General features: G+C 37.9%; 1 protein-coding gene across 1 annotated transcript in view; it reads right to left on the bottom strand.

Moving 5' to 3' along the window:
* The window catches only part of LOC112455431 (epithelial discoidin domain-containing receptor 1-like), a 190,476-nt gene that overhangs the window by 139,662 nt on the left and 34,003 nt on the right, over positions 1-16,811 (bottom strand). The gene's annotated exons all lie outside the window — the stretch shown is intronic.

The following is a 16,811-nucleotide window of genomic DNA, read 5'->3' as shown; positions in this document are numbered from 1 at the left end:
ATTCCAGAAAGAGGGGCAAATGCCCCGTCTTGCCCCCCCCCCTCCCTGTAGACGCCCTTAAGGCATCAATTTTATCCTTTTTCGTTCATCCATATTTTGATTTCATATCATTTGAAACAAAATAAAACCGAATTCTATAATTGTTTTATCACAAAATGAAAAATTATGCATTCATATTATATGTGAATGTCTTGCATGAACCTAGCGTCAAGGTAGAAAAAGACAGATTTGCAGTATGCTCTGATGATTAATCCTAATGGAGATCGGTTCAATCATATTATCAAACAATTGTGCATCCAATATATACACGTAACGATGTATGTATATTGTTCGAATGCAGTGGGGGATTAATTTTGCTTTGCGGTTTAGTGGTAATATCGAGCATATCGCCACCTAATTTACTAATTGAAGAATACCATAGTTTAGCCGCATTCGATAATAATAGTTAGTACATAATGACCGCCGGTTATCGGTTGCGCTTTTCTCATAGAGCATATCTAGTATCTACTAATGCCTTCACGCTTCGCGATCACACGCACTTGAAAACTCTTAATGCACGCAAAATAGAATGGATTTCTGCAAAACACACAATGCACGACTTGTTTTCTAAAATGTAAACTATGTATTATAATATACGTATACGCAGTTGGACATATAACTATATAAACAATTCACATTGTAGCACATAAGTTGCGCATATTATGATACAGAATTAATTCCACGTGCGTTTTACTGTTTCGGGAAAAATTACGTTACTTTTTAACGCTAATCGTGATCATAATTAATCCGTAAATTACGTTGATAAACGGAGTTAGGTGGAGAAATAATTTTTACCCGCGGGGCATGACTTTTAAGTTATCGTAACTCCTGCTTGGTGCCGGAGTAAGTACAGCGTACAACTCGGCATTGTTGTCTTAGAGTCTCGCATTACACGTCTGCTTTCCTCCAAGAAGTGCACCTACTAATTACTCCCTACGTCAGTCTCCTCGTTAGCTTTAGATGAGTGCAACGTGTAAAGGATAGAGAGAGGGATGAAATTCTGGGTAAAAGCGCACTGTATTAACGCGTTTGATCGACGCTAACTATGAGTGTTAATGAAAATTTTCCATACGATGATTCCTTGCATAAATAACAGAATTATGTTATCCGTTATAACGTTGTTTCTCATGCAACGCTGAACTCCCCTCAATTATATCAAGATTTATTATTTTGAATAAAATATCGCAATTACGGGAGCCAGCTGGTAAACAGATCGATCGCATGAGCGATCGTATGAAAAATCTGTGTCTGATTTTCCCCTGTTAAATTCTCGCAAAGTTAATAATTTATAAACACGATATGAGATCCGCAAATCATAAATCGCCCGAATTGCAGACGCGCCGACGGTCGTCTTTCGCAAAATTGAATGTCGGGGATGACGGAAGCAAATAGGTTGTCCGCGAGAATACCTTCGGGAAAGGCAAATACCGGCAATCACTGGCAATCGAGATAACCAGCGATCTAACACGATTCTCTCAGTTTACAATTACTCGCTCATCCGACTCGGTGTTGACTCTCGACGATTGTTTCCTTCAACAAGTGCTTCTCCTAATTACTCGTCGACCGAGAGTCCTCGTTAGAGTTCGTCGTAGACTGGCGGAGATGGAGACCGGTAGTAAAGGAGCAGTCTCGAGGAAAAAAGAAGAGACGGTCTCTCGCGGTGGGAGGAGGTTAGCATTGGTGGCAAAGGCGAGCCGTGAATCAGACCGAGAGAGAGAGAGACACGACAAAAAGAAGTAGGAGGAAAGGAATGAAAAGCGAGAATGCGCGCGGTCGGGTTCTCGTATCAACATAGATTCCTCAAATTCTTCTTTTCACTTGGCGTCAATTATGACTGACGCGTCGGCGCGAGATAAACGTGTGCGAAGGCGCGACGAGAACGAGTAAAGGGAGACGAGCATGAATTTAACATTTTATTCTATATACACGACTCTACTCTAGGGAAACCTGTAAACATCTATTATATTTTTATTTTTCTCTTTGAATTATATCCTAATTGAATTGAAATATTATGCAATTCGAGATTAGCGCAAATAAATGTTAATAATCAAGTGGAGTAGGCTAGAGAGAATTAATAGTTAAGTATTCTATATCTTCGAAATGATCACATATCGCGCTCCATCACCCATTTGAGAGATAATACATAGGACATTGCGACGCGTAATCGATTGAGTGACATTAATAGTGGACGTATATGCATACATAGTATTGATAGAAACCGCACTGCTAATGCCGTTTGTAGAACCTCCTCTCTTGCGAGTCTAAATATAATCAATAGAGACGCGTTACAAGGAAGGTATTCAGGCGAAAGCAAAAAAAAGTAACCCAAAGCGACAAAAGAAACCAAGCAAATTATCGAAGTAATTTAGTTACGTTCGTTGCATCGAAGGCACGAGGCGAGTGTAAAAAAGGGGGATACTCGCGCAATACCGGAAGAAAGGCAGAAGGACTGAGCGGAAGGACAGGAATGTTATTCACATCGGTGTCAAAGCGCTCCGGAACCGGCAAGGGCCGCCTTTGTTGTGTCCCTCGGGACGTTACTTTATTAAAATTGGCCCTGCGGAAACACTTAACGGCTTGACGAGTGGCGTGTCTCAAGGCGTTCTGAAATACAGCTCTCGGTAGGGTACCTCTCCCAATGGTAGCCACTTGGTATTTCTCTCGATCTGTTTTCTCTCCGCTCGCTCGTAACGGCGTCATAATATTTACGGTAATGCCATTAGCGAAATTCCGTTATGACCTCTTTATAAATTTGACTTTATTCGATTTCAGTCTTGTTCAACTTGAACTTAGAAATTGATAGATCGTAATATGTTTCATTATTGAATAATATCTATTCGAATTCGCGGGTGAATTTATAATCTGTCCTGCCAATAATTATCTCCAATTATATTTTTATTTCATATTATTTCATTATTTTATGTACTTTCTAAAAATCGAAGAGTGAAACATCACTCGAAACGAGTAAAATGCAAGCGTAACGAAAAATAAAAATTGAGCCTGTGCACTTCGAATGATTCGCCACTCTAAGAAAGAGTGCTCTATAAAGTACTAAAATTGCTTTATGTTGGAGTAAAATCGGGAAAGATTCCGATAACCCTGGCGCCTTAAGTTGACGATGGTTTCTGGTAGTACTTTTAACACTAAACAAATAATTATATAGATTTTATAGGGTTAACCGCTCTGGTTTTCAAAATATACAGTGTTAAAGTTAAATATAAATTTTTAAATAATACTTCAATTGTTTGTGTATAAACAGTACACATGTAGGCAAGGGAAGGGCTACCGCCCCTCCCCCGCAAGCAAGGGGGGGGGGTGGGGGTGAACCTCATTTCGCGTGAAAAGTTAAAAACCCGTTTTTTCTTCTTTCGTCGCTTCGTATAAAAAGTTGCATTGTGTAAAAATATTTAATATCTGTAACAGAAATAATTTGTTATAGCATAAAATAGTTAAGATATTGAAAAGTGGCACCTCGTGACACCTCGTTTCGCGTGGAAAGTGTATGCGTGGAGACAGTATAAATTCCGCCCCCCTGCGGGGGGCTCCACTATTGTTAAACTAGACACATAGGCTGCATTCGAGGAGCGCGCTATTAGCGCTATTGCATCATTCTGTCTTTATCGCTCATCAGGTGTAAAACAAGGATAGAACAAGCAAATAGCGCTAATAGCGCGCTCCCCGAATCCAGCCATAGTGTGCCTTCAAAGTACATGCGTGGGTTTTCCACGCGTGAAAAGTTATAAACCCATGTGGCACCTCGTTTCATATCGACAACATATATCAAGGTCATTGAAATCGGTGAGGTCGCCCTTCATCTAAAGTTTTACCAACTTTAACACTGTATATCTCGAAAACCAGAGCAGTTAGTCCTATAAGGCCTATATAACTTTTTGTTCAGCATTAAAAGTACTACCAGAAACCATCGTCAAATTAAGGCGCCAGGGTTATCGGAATATAACCTAAAATCGCATTTGAGTGAAAGAGCACTCTTTTCGAGTGCAGTACATCAGTGTCCATAAGAGTGAATTATGTCACTTTACAATTTTGAGTGGAAAATTTCACTCTGTTAGTCATTTATCAGTCAATCTTTAATGAATCGTGATTCACTGTAGCTTTAGAATGAGATCGTATCACTTCGGTAAAGTAGCCGCTCTAAAAATTTGAGTGAAAAATTCACTCCTGCCTTATGAGTGCTCGCATTTACTCAAATTAGAGTGACAACCCTCTCTTTTGGAGTGACTATCGCAATCACTCTAATATATTAGTGGCGAAACCACTCTATGAGATTTAGAGAGTACCGCGGAGTAATGCTCCTGCAAGAGTTTATAATAACTTATGTCAATATATATAATTTGATAACAATGACCTCGGTATCTTCGTGTAGGATAAAGTTATGAATAATTTCGCGTTAAGACCTCTGAGAACTATTTCAGATCGTCTCGACGTTTTCGAAAGGAAAAAAAAGAAGAAAGGATAAGTAAGCGACGTTTACGGCCAAAAACGCGCAAAGTTTCGAGGCGCGTACGAAACGTGCGCCGACTTAAACGAGCTTTTATGACATGTATAGGAAGTCCCGCGCGGTATGCACGGGTACTATCATACTCGTGAAGGCACGACTCAGCTGCCCTTTCTTGGAAGCGCGCGAGGCAATCTCGAAGACGCTTCTACTACTTTATCTGCGCATTCACGGGCTATGACTGTGAAGACGTGGAACGGGCTGTATCGAATGTCCCGACTTGGGCTGATTGCCGCAATACCGGGAAAAGGCTTAACGAACGGATTGTTGCTTCGTCGAGCGGCGGAGTGTGTGACCGTCACGCGGGAGGATGAATGTCTGACAAGTAATAAAGCGTATTCTTTTTTTCCCCTTTCCCGAGCGCGCGCGCACGCCAGCGCGCGGAGATACGGCTGAGATATGCGCAACGCCGTATCTCTACACGTTGAAGCGCGCCGCGCGAGAAAAAATGGACTTCGAATTGTACTGGGGCAAACTGACGGACAGTGATTGACGCCATCAGATCTAAATTGTCAAGCTCATTCGCCCGCAATATTATTGAATGATTGATATCGAGTGGATTACAGTGATCGTAAAAAATCTTTGTTAAAAATAAACAATATAAATAAATATTATAGTCACGATAATATATAGGATCGTTGATGTAGCTTATTTTAAATATCGCATTGAACCATTGTGTAATAATGCCGACGCTATCCGGCAGTCGATAAAAAATAAATGAGAAAATTACTTTAGTAGCGACGCAATCGTCGGTATAAGCTTATATACGCTATATAACTCAATATTGATATCGGATTAAGCAACTTTTTATATACAAGCAATCAAGGTTTACGTATATTAAAGCGCGCGCGGGAAGCGCTTACGAATTCAACGGTGCGGTAATCACACTTGGCATAATGCGCGAGACGATATGCACGTACAAAGAGCACGTTTGGTTATTAATTTCTTCCCGTAAATGGGCGCGTCTGTGCTTTGATGTGCGCGCACCCCGCGCGTATATCGAGGAAGGAAATACTTGCCGATATTGAATATCCGCCCATCTAACTGCGCATCCCGCGGTGTACGAGAAATTGCTTAACGAACAGACTATAGACTCACGTAACGAGGTACACTAATTCGCGCTCTCATCTATGGAGCGCGCGCGCGAGCGCGATCCTTAAGGAAGCTTGGCGGGATAATACGCAATACTGGGGCTGTGCGTTGTATAGGTGGAAATTAGATTCGCGTTTCGACGGGAGTGAATTATATACAAAACGGAAAATCGAATCGCGGCTCTCGTCGGCCGAAAACGGTTTTCATTATTGCGACTTACCGCGCGGCGCGGCGCGTGTATCTTGAATATTCATTTCTCTGTGTCGCTTCACAATGCCCTATTGTTGCATCCCAATAGAATGCTATTCATTGTTCATATAACGCTTGCACGAATCACCGCGGCAGGGCTGGGCGCCACGCCGCGCCGCGCCGTTTCGTAAACACTGACGAATGTGGGAGCCGGAGTTGCGTTTTCGAGTTGCTTTCAGAACAACCTGATTTTTGCGCCGGCACATGCAATAGCATTAACTCTAATCCCTTTTGCACCGCTCCGTACTTTCGCTCCCCGGTTTTCGAGGTTGCGCAAGTCTGGGCCCGTATTCCGTTCCTGCCTACCGACAACTGTCGATTCGATAAGTGTCGTTGCGCAGGTTTTTTATATCGTGTAAAAAACTGCGCAACGACACCGACAATTGTCGGTAAGCGGATTTTAGTGGAACAGAATACGGCCCCTGGTCCGTTATCCGTTAGACGCGGCGTGGCGTAAGACGAGGCGATGCCCGGCGAGGTTTACCGGACGAGAAAGACATGATTACGTTCCGTTAATTATTTCGTTGTTGGGGATACGCGCGCGAAAAAACACAATCCGCTCCGGGGAGAAGGCGCCTCCACATAAAAAATTTACCGCTTGTTTCGCGGATCAGAGGGAGCGAAATGAGATCATCGCGGAGGTGGGATGAGATCCTAAATGCCTTCCGCCGCTGTAATTTTGCCTCGCTACTGATTAATGCCAACTTCCATTTGCACCGCGACGGGCGCCACTAAGTGTAATTGTCCGTTGTGTCAATCAGTCATTTCCGCGCGAGGTGGCCGGCAAATGGGATTCTTTACATCGGAACGCGACGCCAATGAGCAAATCCCAGAAATACTCCGTCTTGCAAATAAAATTATATCCACAATCACTTTTCTGAAGAATTCATTACCGACGTATTCAAATGAAATAGTAAAAGGAAATAATTTTGCGTTAGCATTTTAAATATACAACACAACATATACAATGTGTATAATCCACGTGCGCAACATATGTATATGAAGAGAAGTCACCACGCTCGGACACGAGTAATAGGACTGAGATATTTTAAAATAAATATTATTATACCTTCAAGCTCGAAAACATGGACGAGAAATCTACGGTCGGCGGTCCAAGGTATTAAATTCGCGTTAGATTCCCGTGTAAGTTGCTCCGTGTTGTTTGTATCGATATATCGGGCGAAAATTCACCCTCGTTCCCGGAATAACGAGGCTCTCCACGGCGGCGTTGTATCGCATAACGAGTGCATAACGCCGGGGATGCGCATCACGAAATATCGAATTCGCGCCGCCCTCCTTCATCCTCTCCAGCACACGCTTACAAGCGGGAATTGCTTAATGACGATACTCGTTCTCTCGTTCACTTAGTTTAGCATGATGCCAATGGGGAAACCGCGACATAAGTGGATGGTGTCCTGCGTGCTTCCAAGCCCTCCTATGGTTAAGTGCACCAAGGGCGGCTGCCGGAGGGTGCAGTCACACCATCCATCCACGAGTGGGCGCAAACTTAAGGGGGACACATTACGACCGAGCTACGAAACGTATGGTATTTTTTTCGTAATTTCGCGTTATTTTGTTCTCTCTACTCTTCGCATTTATGATCTGTATATTTAATCCTGGTCTGAAAATTACACCAGCGTGTAATTTTAAATGCCTTTTTATCTCTTCGAAAGATGAAATATTTATTGAGATTTCTACGATTTTTTTTTATCAGATCTATCTCTTTAATGTTTAAAGTATAATCTGTTATTTTGTACGAATGTAAAATTGTATTAAAAGTTGAAATCCTAAATAACGAAAAAGCAGTTTATCGAAATTTGACGTAAAATACGCGCGTTGCTTAAGCTAAACATAATTATTTCGCAAATTTTGAAAATTATATGAGAGCTTAATACGCTCCCGGCTATTATCGGCGAATAAAAGTCGCTGTATTAAACTGCTGCGAGTGCCGAAAATCGTGCATAGCATAGAGGCGGCAAACGACATTGGCGTATGTAAAAAGTTACTGATATGGCACCGTTTGACGACATAGTTCGTTTCACACAGGATCGTTTCCCGCTCGCTTCGTCACTCCCGTTCTCCCCGTGCCCGTCTCCACGCGTCCCTCTCTCCATCTTTACCATTTCCTCCCACCTCTTTTTATCATCGAAGGTAACGTGGGCGGAGAGGTATATGCGTTGTCAGATCAAAAGCATGAAAATACGGGGGATTCCGCGGCTGCGTCCGGCAGAAACAATGAAAGCAAATACGGGCAATGGAAAACTAGCGGGTACAAAAGAACGAAAAAGCGGTCATTGCGAGTTACAAAGGACCGCGTGGAAAAGTACCGTGGATATCCAGTTTGGGCAAACACGAGGAATACGAATAAAAAGAGAGAAGGGAGAGGGGAGAGAGAAAAAAAGAGAGAACGGAACAGACGTGCGCGCGTCCTCGCCAACTACGAGCGACGTGAGCGATCTCCGATATTGCCGAAAACCACCGACTTCGGGACCGATATCGACAGTCGCAGACGTTACCGTCATACGCCGAGTTTTTCCGGATGTCCGACGAGCGCGGAGAACGGAGAGGTTGGCAATCGATTGCGGCCAGAAATAATCTCCAACCTTTTGAGCCTGACGTCTCGGCGGCCGTTTTCGTAAAAGAGGAAAAGAGCGCGGTTATCGAGTTAATTTGACCGGTAAAATCTGCTCGATCTCCATGCAAATGCTCGAATGCGCGATTGTAACGCCGTTTATATACGAGGCACCGAGACTACGCTTTCGCATTATTAATGCAAGATAATAAACTGTGTATATACGTCGCCAAAGCGAGACGCAGATGCGCGAATATGAGAGGGTCGCAGATGCGAAAGGTGAAGCTTCGTACGAGAAGCGATATCGTCGGGCGAGGGTATCGTATTTCGTCGATACATTACATATTCCGCGTGTGTGATTGAATCAACATACGCGCGAAGTGTCATAGTGAGGTCGGCCATGCGCATGGATCGCATAAACTGGCGATTATCGCGGAGAATCGGAAGATATTCGGATGTGGTGGGTAGTTGTATAGCGATTATAAAATCGAGCGTTTAATAAAGCGACAAAACGCGATTTGTCTCATTATCACGTCAACGCGTAGCGAGGAGAGAACCAAAATTCTTTTCCGACTGTTAAATTAATTTTCAAACAAAATAACGCAATATTTTCACGGACGATGCTTTTTGATCGTGCATCTCGATATGTAATTGGATTCAACATGCGCGAAGTTTGCGCCATCTCGTGTATATAACGGGCACACGTACGGTTTTGCGTCAAAGGCACCGAAGTAATTGCGAAAAAGAGTTATTCTGCCGCCCGGCTGGCTTTCACCGAAAGCGCCACCATCCCTTCCCTCCCCCACCTCCGCATCAGGAAGAGAAAGAGAGGGAGAGCCGCATGGCATTAAAACCTCGAACGTTGCTTTTCACCGAGATGCAAATCCACGGTCTTATAACTAAGCCCTTCTCGAACGCTACCTGCGCCGCGCGGCTGCAGACGAGGGTTTCGCGAACACGCGACGTGCTTTAGGCGATTAACTCCGTATCGCGGTTCATTAGTCGTGCAGTTTTATAAAATAATAGCCCTCGGCGACGCTCTCTCTACATTTTCGATATTTATGAACGAGGGTGGATCGCTGCCACAGAGATACGGGCAATATTTCCAGAAAATATCGGCCCGGCGAGGAACTTGATTTTTTTCCCTTCCAGTGGAAAGCGCGCGGGCTGTCTATTGTCTCGCAAAAATTCGCGCGAACCTTTTTGACGTCGTTGAATCGCGATAACTGTCTCGAACGATATATTAACTGGTGAAAACGTATGTATGATAAACGTGTGTAGGGGAGACCGGGGCTCGTTGGCACAAGGGACAAGTTGGCAATGCGTTCCGTTTATGTATTTATAGCAAAAGAAACAATGAAAAAGTTATCACACAAAATATCTCTTTTATGACATAGGTACTTTTCCCAAAGTTCTATTTAAATCAAACAAGTATTACAATAGAAAAAAAGAAAACTCTGATTGAAGAGGTGCATGGCAAGTAAATTTTCGAGCGTTTCAAAATATCGTATTAATGTTCTTCAGCTTGAGAAGTAAATCAAAGTGGCGTATTATTAGTTAAAAGAAAGAAAAGTTTCTATTACTATACGACGTGTTATTTTGAGGAACAACAGTAATTTAATGTAATAAAATGACTGAAATTAAACGTATGTAAAAATGGGGTATGTTGGCTCATATCAAGGCACGCTTAGCTTGACTTGTTGCCGCGCGCGTGAGACCTGTGTATGTGATTTGCTACCTACAATCCTGATAGAAGCTACATATATATTTATATTAATATTTTTATATTGAAGAAAGCTACATCTAAAATAATAGTTTACAATTGTTTCCCTCGATTTTTCTGCAACAGTATTTTACTATTCGATCATTACAAAATAACTTTAAAAGATACAATCTTTATCAAGAAGTGCATATCTGTTTCTATTACGTTTTCATTAAATGGACTTTTGTCACATAGTCAACTTACCCTATTATCGAGGCAGGTTGGCTATAATGCAGCATATTCGTATTTCACTTATAACAAAGAAACTATACAGTATACAGGAGCGTTCCTGGGATGAAAATGTAGGGAGAGGTTCTCTCTATCATATTAGTACTGTTTAATCATAAAAATTAGTTGTTTAAAAACTCAAATGCCGAAATTGTAAAAACGGTGCCAACGAGCCCGGGTCTCCCCTATTCTTTTGAAAGAGTCTTTTTATCGTATATAGAAACGAGAGCATTTATGTGTGTAAAACTGGAGAAGTTATTTATCTATATTGTTGATGCAGGATAATAATGTATCTAACTGCTTGCAAGCACGTATTATTGCGTGTTATTGTCTAGGCGCACGCGCATCGAGTCTTAATTTACAAGATACGTGTGCTGTGACAGATTCGTATTCTCCATTGAAACGCGCTTTCCAATTGAAACTCTCGGCGAAGGGTGCGTTCGAAGTATCGAAACACTGCACTGGTACTTATTCGCAATTGCTTTCGAGTGTTGCATACTAAAAAAAAATTCGGTCGTCTCGAGTCTATTATATCCAACCGGCTCTCGTTTGCTCGCGTTGCCAGTAATAATTCGTACGTCTGGCTGTATAAGGGTGAGAGACGTGGGGCTCTTGAGCGAGTGAAATAAACGACAAGCGCGTAACGATCTCGCATTCGATACGAAAGATAGGTTTCTATACCGCCCTTCGCAGTTTATGGTAACACAGTTTTACGAACTTTCCTTAAAGCGTTTCACGAGAGAATTTTAGTCACTTCAATATAAGTAATACTACGATAATGCAATATAAAATGAAATAAAATTTTTTAAATAAAGTTGAATATTGGATAAATTATTTAATTCAAATATTCGATTGCACTGAATCTATCATTGCATTATGCTGTTAAAAGAATTTATTATCTTATCTTCCTCTCTCTCTGTTATTGTATTATCTATTAGTTTCACGATACGTGCACTGAGAGAAAAAAGTCGAAGTATTTAGAAACAAATGTTATTTGTGACATTTTCTTCAATATTTATTAGTTATAAAAAAATTTGACTATGATAACAGAATATACATTTCTGTGAAATATACCTAATTTTTCTTATTAATTGTAAAAAAATTTTCGTTTATTTCTTGCTGAAAAAATAAATCTACCTACGGCAAACTTATATTTTTTTACAGCAATAAAATATTTAGTTGCTATAGGATTGATCTTTATAGACAAATGATTTATTTCCGGGAACTAAATTTATTCCCTAGAAACAAATATTCATTTGTTTGGTTACTGTGTCGCATTGCATCATGCATATGGCGCGGAATTGGCGGGCTAGTGGCAGTGCATTGTCGTTCCGTGGTTGCTGTGATCCTGTGATCAATGTTGAGTGTGATTCATATCGACTCGATACTTTAAGTTGCAAGTTGCAATGGAAGACAAAGTAAAAAAAGTTTTATTTACGTTACGTCTACAACGATGGAGCGAGAATCTAATAAGTAAGTTTGCAACATAATATTTCTTATATCAAAGCAAAGTGACGCTTTTTTATACAGACGTACTTTTACTTTTCTGCTTTGTTGGCTGAGAACGAATGTTCTTGATGTGTTAGTTCTATAAATTGCTGTCATTATCATGAATGTAACTTATGAAATATACCTAGAAAAGAAGTATCTAACCTATTCTAAGTTGTGTAGTCCATAGTAGAAAGTCCATAATTAATAATTAAGATCTTTTTTAATGACGCTCATTACAATGATACGTAAAAACAAAGTGCCACTTTGATTTAAATCTACTTTATTTCACATTCCAGCGAGAAATGTCTCGTCATTTCTCGTCATTTCTCGCAGGGATAGGGGATAGCATATACAAGGCATATGTAAACATTATTCTAGGTTTAACAACATATGCGCGAAATGTCCTGAAGATGATTTTATGCAGCGGTATTTTTTAAAACAGTAAAGTAATTTTTTTGAAAAAGTTATAAATTACATAAAATTATAAATTGCATTAGAAAATATGCAATAAAATTTCTTTTTGTACTTATAACATTTTTTTGTTGTAACGTTTTCTACGAATACTTGAATTTTTCTCCTATAATTTTCTATAATTTTGTGCATATGTTGTTAAACCTAGAATAACATAATGTATACATTAAACTCCACATTATCATCAAATTAATTCTAATTTTTAGATAATGATGTCAACTATGATACTCTAAAATACATGACTATTAATCAGTGTCCAGAACTAGCTGAAGTTATACCATCGGTTGGTGCAAGAATTGCACTACAAAATTATTTCCGCAGTAATGATGATTCATGCAAAGAAATCAATGCCCTTTCTGACAATAACCTTCCTTTGGCTTCTACTTCTACGCCTTTTGTGACTCCATCTTTGACACTTGCTCTTACGCCAGATATTTGACGAATCTCTTGATAATACAACATCAAATAATGATATAAAAGCATCTATGGAAAATGCTACACAATCATCTTTTGTAGAAGAGTCCTCTGTTAATGATACACAGAATATTGTAATATTAGACACTTATGGTCATGATAACGAGATAGTAGAAGAGTCACAGAGGATTGATGAAACAGTGGACATGATGGTATGTAAAATTCTCCAGAACTGTTTAAAGTATGTGTGTAATATTACAAATAAGAAAAAATATAATTCATTTTTCTTATGTTTTGTTACATTTGCATAAGTATTGCTATATTTCTTGTCATATTGTCACATAATTTGTTACATTTCAATATAAAATATCTTTTAAAAGAGTGCAACGGTGAATCGTAATTTAAAAATGTTTTTATTTTTTACTTTTTATTCTACTTTTTGGAAAGTCTATCACAATGCTAAATATATTTTTTATTTAAAGTGCACAAAAAGCACACTTCTTATAAGGTGCTTTGTAAAATATTTTTGATAAATATTTCTTTTAATCCATAATTTTTTATAATTAAATGCAATAACTTATCTTCATATTTTGCATTTAAAAATTCTTCTTTTTACAGTTAGAAAACTTTGATTTAAAGGCATTGCTTAAAAAAACAGTAACCGGACAAGCGATTATAGCTTCATACGATGCAAGAAGTGGATTATCGCTGAGATGCCAACAGTATTTGGCAAACATTAGTATCTGCCATTTTTTTTATAATAACATTAAGTAAGCATTCTTTGCTTATTAACTACAAATTTTACGTGTTTGTTTACAAAATAATATAGAACTTTTTCCTTCAGTTTAATACATTCTACTAGCCCAGTAAAATGACAAAATTTGGAGGAAATAATACTGACTTGGCTGAAACTTTGTAAACAGGCTTGTTTTAGGGTACTATTTAACATATTAAAAGTCCCCACGTGTAGACGCTACGTTGCGGGCAGGGGAGGGTCCAAAAAGTCCAAAAAATTAGTTTTTTGCAAATAACTCGGAAAATATCAACTTTACGGAAATTTATGTAGATATTAAAATTGTAGCTTACAAAATTCCGCACAATTTCGTTTTTTATTCAAGTCTGTACGACCAAATGAGCAGAGATAGAATTTTTTTAAACATCGGTAGTTTTGCAATGCAACGAAAACACATACGCGCGTCGCACATTTTTCGCTAATATCTCAAAAATGGACTCTTGAATCGAAAAATGTTTTAAATAAAAGTAGTAGAGAATCTAATTACGAACAATTTCGTTTTTTATTCATTTTTGTACAGTGAAAAATCGAGGAAATATGAATATTTAAATAATTTATAACCGCCATAGAAGAGATACAATGGAAATTAGTTGTTAGTCTTCTTCTCCTTTTTCTTCATTTGCACTATTTGAATAGTTTTCATCCGATTCGGAATCGCTCATTTCGTCAGATACGAACATATTTAGGCAGTCGTTCTGTTTGCAATTAGCACAGAGGTCAGAACATCTTAACCCTGCCTTTTTGCAGCCACATGACTCGGTGCAATTTGATTTGCATTTACATGCTATTAATTTAAGGAAAAAAAATAAAAATAAAATTAAAAAATTAATAAATTAATAAAAAAAAATTAAAAATAAATAATAAATAATAAATAAATAAATAATAATAATAATAAATAAATAATAATAATAATAATATTAATAATAATAATAATAAATAATAAATTAATTTTTTTACATAAAAAATATCTGTCACTTTAAATTCGTTTTTTCTTATTCAGAAATTCTTTTTCTAGCATTCTTTAAGTCTTTAAAGTCCTTCTGTACCATTTAAAAATTACCAAATTTGCGGCGACGAAATTAAGTATTCTTATTTAATTAATAATTATCTCATTTTTTCTCATTCGCACTACTTTTAGCTTTAATTTGCGTGTTTGATCATTAAGCTTCGCCAATTTGTTCGTGAGTTATGATTTTTTAAATAAAACGAGTTGTAACGTGTTTGCCACGCCGCGTGCCGCATACCGACTTCGGACTCTTCTCAATCTTTAATACCTATGTACAGTACTATCGGTCCTAAAAATATTGGCCTAGTACCAAACAATTCAGAAAGACCCCAAGAATAACTTCTGACACTTTAATAGGTACAGAAAAATGTTCAGGACACGTTTTTTCATCATTTCAGGCGACTCATAGTGATGATCTGCTACATACGTAAACTTACCTGTCTTTTGAAACGCCAGTTTCCCATCACAATGCATTCAAAATTACATGTCATAAACTCTATTTTATAGGAAATTTTGTCAGCTTTAATTTCGGTCTCTTGAAGTTTTTTCGTAAAGTTAATAGAAACGGAGATATTTACAAAAAAAGGAATGATAATGCAATTTTTCCACAATTTATCAAAAATACAGCAATATTCATGAACTTTTTTTTTAAATAAAACATACTTTGCGAAGGACTTATACTACTCCAGCACGTTCATATATATATGAAGTAATGAAAACAAGGTAAAATAAATTTTTGAAAAATTATTATCCATATATTTTTGGACTAAAATGTTAATTTAACAAAAATTGATTTTTTTTTCTTCAATATTTAAACGCCTGTAATTTATCAACGTTTCAATGAAAAAAGGTCTACGACGTCTCATTTTAAAGATAGTTAAAATATCTTCAAGAAAAATATATAACATTACTGCCTCCAACCAATTAGAAAAAGTTATTTTCCAAAATGTACTAAAAAATGACATTTTTTCATGTTTTTTGCTCTTAACTTCAAGTTATCTTTACCAAAATGGATTCATGCATACATCAACATGTTCAAAATTTTATTCTCTTTAACTTTCATTATACATACTATATGTGTACGACCTATACTTTCAGAGTTAATACTGATTTTTGCATGCAAAACATCCACTATCAACATAAAATAAAATTGTCTTTTAATTAATAACTCGGCGAATTTGGACCGTACAAAAATGAATAAAAAACGAAATTGTTCGTAATTAGATTCTCTACTACTTTTATTTAAAACATTTTTCGATTCAAGAGTCCATTTTTGAGATATTAGCGAAAAATGTGCGACGCGCGTATGTGTTTTCGTTGCATTGCAAAACTACCGATGTTTAAAAAAATTCTATCTCTGCTCATTTGGTCGTACAGACTTGAATAAAAAACGAAATTGTGCGGAATTTTGTAAGCTACAATTTTAATATCTACATAAATTTCCGTAAAGTTGATATTTTCCGAGTTATTTGCAAAAAACTAATTTTTTGGACCTTTTGGACCCTCCCCTGCCCGCAACGTAGCGTCTACACGTGGGGACTTTTAATATGTTGAATAGTATCCTAAAACAAGCCTGTTTACAAAGTTTCAGCCCAGTCAGTATTATTTCCTCCAAATCGACAAATTTCGAGTCATTTTACTGGGCTATACTTGAACTCGAGCGGTCGGATATCTAAATCAACACTTTGTATATAAATATATTAGCTGAAAATAATAATGTTAGTTTTCTTATGCAACTGTACTTACTCTTTCAGCGTTCAATTAAATAACGAAAAATTAAACAAGATTGCGGATCACATTATTACTCTCTTCCCTGCTGAATGTAAAGAAGTATATTATTGTCCACCCATAAAAAAGAAACAATCGAAAGATCAAAAATCCGGTATTGCTAAGGGAAAATTAGTTGATAAAAATAGAAACATGTTAGCGTTTTTAAGAAAATATAAATTGATTCCATTGAGCAAATCTGTCTCAGTAAATAGTTCCACAGATGAAGATAGTTTTAACAAAGGTTGGTGTAAATAACATATTTTTACAATTTATTTTATACACGGAGAAAAAAATGTTCTGGATTTTAGTAAATATTAGTTTGCATACAACTGACTCTATTTACTAAAATGAAGAAAATTTTCCTTTTTATTAGTATATGTGTAATCACTAGGAAAAAAATATACTAAT

This window comes from Temnothorax curvispinosus, unplaced genomic scaffold (assembly GCF_003070985.1).
Source record: "Temnothorax curvispinosus isolate PA1 unplaced genomic scaffold, ASM307098v1 QBEX01006086.1, whole genome shotgun sequence".
NCBI lineage: Eukaryota > Metazoa > Arthropoda > Insecta > Hymenoptera > Formicidae > Temnothorax > Temnothorax curvispinosus.
The sequence above is the reverse complement of the archived record's forward strand: the minus strand, read 5'-3'. Positions and strand labels throughout refer to the sequence as shown.